The following is a 5,470-nucleotide window of genomic DNA, read 5'->3' as shown; positions in this document are numbered from 1 at the left end:
AAGTTTGATGGAACACGTTCTAAGTTTCAAGGATTCGTCAATCAAATCAGGTTGATAACAGTTTTACAGCCCGAACGATATCTAACGGAGGAGTCACGTGTTGGGCTTGTTGGAACCTTACTTATGAGACAAGCTCTATCATGGTTTGCTCCTTTGTTTGAGAAACGATCATCCATATTAAACAACTTCGAAACCTTTTTGGAAGCATTTGCGGAAGGATTTGGTGAACACGATAAGGTTCGATGGGCTACAACAAAGATCCAGTCGCTACGACAAGGGATGCGTTCTACATCAATCTATGCTTCGGATTTCAGGCAATTAGTATACGACATCAATTGGGATGAAGAAGCGTTGATGAGTCAATTCTATTGGGATTTAAGAGATGATGTGAAGGATTTGCTGTTAACTCTTCTTGATCCACGAACGCTCAATGAAGCCATTAGCCAAGCTGTGAAGTGCGATAATCGCCTATTCCAATGTCGCCAAGACCAACGCTCAAGACAACATACAATTCGCCATGCTCCAACTATGTCGGCAAGCGGTGTGAATTCACATTCAGAGGTGGGAGACATGCAAATTGATGCGGTACGTATCAAATCTCTTACTATAGAAGAAAAAAAGCGAGGTATGGAAGAAAATTTATGCTTGTATCGCGGTGGAGAAGGCCACATAGTCGGAAACTGCTCCAAAAAGCAAAATCGAGGCATAGTCAAGACTAGGGGAGTATTTTTTCAGGAAAACAAGGATGCCCAGTCACAGTAGGAACCGTGCGGCTGGACAATGAAATATCCCAACAACAATCAGGTTCCTTTCTTTCTGCCCAACCTGCACTTTGTTTTAGAATCCCTCTGTTTATCGGCCGTCAAAAACTGAGAACCTTAGCACTACTAGACTCAGGAGCATCTGCTTGTTTTTTAGACGAAGAATTTGCAAAGCGTCATAAGATTCCTTTAGTACAAAAATCAAAACCTGTTCATGTTGAGGTCATAGATGGGCGACCTTTATTGTCTGGTAGCATCACCCATGAATCAAAACCTATAGAAGTAACGTTTAAAGACCATAGTAGTCATATTATTTTTAATATTATTAGAACCCCATCAAATCCTATTATTCTTGGTCTATCTTGGTTGGAAAAACATAATCCATTGATAGATTGGAGGTTGCGGAAGATGACTTTTCCCACAAAACCACCCAAGAAAAAACCTAGTAAAAAACCTCGAAAAAAGAAATCCTTATTCATTGGAGCAAGAGCGTTTATAAGATCATCTAAGGAAGGCACTCCATTTGTCATTTATGCGGCTCCAACTACCGAGGAGAAGATCTCAACAGCAAGTATACCGGAGCAATATAAGGATTTTGAAGACGTGTTTCAAAAGAAGAACGCTGACATGCTATCGGAACACCGACCATATGATTGTGCCATAGACTTGCAAGAAGGAGCACAACCACCTTTTGGCCCAATCTACAATCTATCGGAAACGAAGTTAGCAAAGTTACGAAAGTACATTGACGAGAATCTAGCCAAGAACTTCATTCATCATTCAAAATCATCAACTGGAGCACCCATCTTATTTGTGAAGAAGAAAGATGGATCATTACGGATGTGTGTGGACTATCGAGGCCTCAACAAGGTAACAAAGAAAAATCGTCATCCATTACCTTTGATTTCTAGTCTCTTAGAACAACTTGGACGTGCTAAGATCTTTACAAAAATTGATCTAAGGGGAGCTTATAATCTCGTACGAATCAAGGAAGGAGATGAGTGGAAGACAGCATTCCGTACAAGGTATGGTCATTTCGAGTATAATGTCATGCCTTTTGGTCTTACCAATGCTCCAGCGGTTTTTCAACATATGATGAATGACATCTTTCGAGAACACCTCGACGATTTTGTTGTCATCTACTTGGACGATATTCTAATATTCTCTAAAAATGAGGAAGAGCATGAGGAGCATGTTTGTTTGGTCTTGGAGAAACTACGCAAGCGAGGACTATATGCCAAATTAGAAAAGTGTTTATTTCACCAGACGGAGATGGAATTTTTGGAGTTCATTGCAACTACAGAAGGTTTGAAGATGGACCCCAAGAAAGTAGAAGCAATCATGTCTTGGGAGGTTCCGAAGACGGTTAGAGACGTACAATGCTTTCTTGGTTTTGCTAACTTCTATCAGATCTTCATCAAGAATTATTCTCAAGTTGCTGCTCCTCTCACTCGATTAACATGCAAGGATAAGTTGGAATGGGGACCTTTGGCGAAGAAGGCATTTTAAGATTTGAAGACAACATTTACTACAGCTCCAATTTTGGTACATCCAGACTTTACAAAGGCCTTCTATTTAGAAACTGATACTTCAGATTTTGCTTTGGGAGGTGTGCTTTCACAAATGAGTGAAGATAAGAAGCTCTATCTAGTTGCATTCTATTCTCGGAAGTTCTCTGCTGCTGAAATCAATTATGAGATCCATGATAAAGAACTTCTTGCTATAGTGGATTCTTTCAAAGAATGGCGTCACTTTCTTGAAGGAGCTGCACATCCAGTAACCGTATATACGGTGTCGTATTACGTGCTTTCCTGCTCGAGAACGTGCCGAGCGTCTGGCTGTAGAAGGTAGTATGGAGATTCGCCGATAGTCACGCAGTCTATCAGTTTTTGACTGCTGGAATATAAACGACTGCAACAATGTACCGTAAATCTATACAGGTGCTCTTCGACTGCTTGTCGAAGTCCTTTTTGTCCCAGCCGATAGGTCTCTAGACATTACAGAGAACCCCGAACAACCCAAACTGTTAATCTTCAATACCCCTTTGTACTTACGATCTTGTATCCACTGACTGTCTTGTTAGATTAACCCAATAAATTTCATTCACTCCGCATACTCAATCCTATAGACACCCCTTTAATCCTTCAATCACAGACGTAACTCGATTTTACAAAACAGTCAAGAGTATTCAAACCCACTTCATTTAAAAATCCCGATTCACCATTACAACACTGACTTCAGCAGCGATTGCCTCAATCTTCTCAAAACTCTACGAAGAAGAAAAATCCAAATTCTATGTCTTTCCTTCCCCGACCCGAAGCATGAAGCTCCTCTCTCTAATTCCCCTGATCTTCAAAAAACCTCCAATGAAAATCGAACTGGTAACCTTGCAAAAACTTGAAAACTAGCTCCCCCCTCGATTTCCCTCAAAAAAAAACCCACTTTCCAAAACTATATCCCACCTAACCTTATCCTCTGAATTTCTTCAATCTTCCGTCTTAGATCCGGAATTGGCTCCCACCTCAAGCTTGGATCCGAAATTGGCTCTCGCCGTCAAGCTTTCTCCTCCGTTTTTGCCTTTAAGAAATCTATTTACCGAAAACAACGTTCCCTGAGACGGCACAGAGAACAGGACAGCCTGAAACAGAATCGAACCCCGTAATCGGGACCACATTGAGTCGCCCGACCAATTCAGGTCCTATATTGGTAAAGATGCCCGTAGTAACCTAGATGTTCCCGTAATTGGGTCAAATTGGTCCTCGCGTCAGATTGGCTAAGACCCGTAGTAAGACCTGGATTTCCCGTAACTAGACTGTATTGGGTTGCCTCACCAATACAGGTCTCATATTGGGTAAGAGGACCCGGATTGGATTATCGAAATTGGATCCAATTGGCTCCTCGAACCCGTCATGTGAATTGGTCCTTCTCTTCCTGCTGACTCTCGTTATTGGAATCGAACGGGGCATTTCAGTATGCCCCGGCTGACTGTAACGGAGTCACTGAACCTGACCACTTAGTATTTGTACTGGAGTTGGTCGATGCTCCCAATATTCGAGGTAACTGAATATTAATAAAATTCCCCTTTCTTTTTATTTTCACTGTATACTTGTGTTACAACACGACAACGGATCACAAGAATTTGGAGTATTTCATGACGGCTCGAGTCTTAAATCGGTGTCAAGCTCGGTGGAATATGTTGCTATCTAGATTCGATTTTGTTATCACTTATTGACCTGGAAGGCAGCAAGGACTATCCGATGCTTTATCAAGGAGATCGTATCTTGTACCAAAGGCTGGAGAAGCAGCGTTTGATCAACAATGTACAACGTTATTGAAGCCAGAGAGATTTCAACTTTGTGCTACTATTGTATCATTTGATGCTGACTTCCTAAACCAGGTACGTACTATGACCATTAAAGATTCAGTAGCCATTGATATCAAGTAACGTACCAATGACGACAAGTTCAAGGTGGAGAAAGATCTTTTATACTTTGAAGAGCGATTGTATATTCCAAAAGGACTAGCACGACTTCGAGTTCTTCAATCTCGCCATGATTTTCTAGCTGCGGGATATTTTGGATTCAACAAGACCTTGGAGCTTATTTCCTGAGATTTTTGGTGGCCCCAAATGTGGAAGGATGTGAAAGATTTTGTCCTCTCTTGTGACATCTGTTCAAGATCTAAGAATCCTCGGCATCGCTCTTATGGACTTCTACAGCCATTGCCAATTCCACGTCGACCATGGTCTTCAATTTCTATGGACTTCATCACGGACTTGCCATCATCAAACTCATTTGACAGCATCTTTGTCGTAGTAGATCGGCTTACAAAAATGGCACACTTTGTTCCTTATAAGAAGACATCATCCAGTGAAGTCACAGCAAGACTCTTTCTCGATAATGTGTATCGATATCATGGACTACCAGATGATATCATATCAGATCGAGGTACCCAGTTCGTGTCAAAGTTTTGGAGATCTCTCTTTGGGATATTGAAGGTGGATATCAAGCTTTCTTCAGCTTTTCATCCTCAAACTGATGGCCAAACGGAACGGGTGAACCAAGTCTTGGAGCAGTACTTACGATGCAGCATCAACTATCAGCAAGACGATTGGACTGCATATCTACCGCTAGCCGAGTTTGCATATAATAACACCCTCCATGCGTCGACTCAACAAACACCATTCTTTTCCAACTATGGGTATCATCCAAAGCTTGATTTATTGAGTCCGTCAACAAATAACAATCCAGCAGCTGAAGGATTTGCGAAGCAACTATCAGAGCTTCAAACTATGTTGAAGCTTCAATTACAATCCACTCAAGAATCCTATAAGACGTCTGCAGATAGATTTCGGAATCCAGCACCTACTTTCAAAGTTGGAGACAAAGCCTGGCTTCTTCCACAAAATATCAAGACCAAGCGACCATGTGATAAGTTGGACTATCGAAGATTGGGACCATTTATCATCCAGAAGCAAATTAATCTAGTGGCATACCGGCTGGAGTTACCGGCTTCTATGAAGGTACATCCAGTCTTTCATGTTTCTCTGTTGGAACCTTATCGAGAGTCATCTTTTCCTGGAAGAGTGCAATGTCCGCCACCTAGTATTGAAATCAAGAACCACGAAGAATACGAGGTTGAAAAGGTATTGGATTCACGGCGAAGGTGGGAAAAGTTAGAATATCTTATTCATTGGTGCGGCTATGACA

Source organism: Physcomitrium patens, chromosome 2 (assembly GCF_059467195.1).
Source record: "Physcomitrium patens ecotype Gransden chromosome 2, ASM5946719v1, whole genome shotgun sequence".
Taxonomy (NCBI): Eukaryota; Viridiplantae; Streptophyta; class Bryopsida; order Funariales; family Funariaceae; genus Physcomitrium; species Physcomitrium patens.
The sequence above is the reverse complement of the archived record's forward strand: the minus strand, read 5'-3'. Positions refer to the sequence as shown.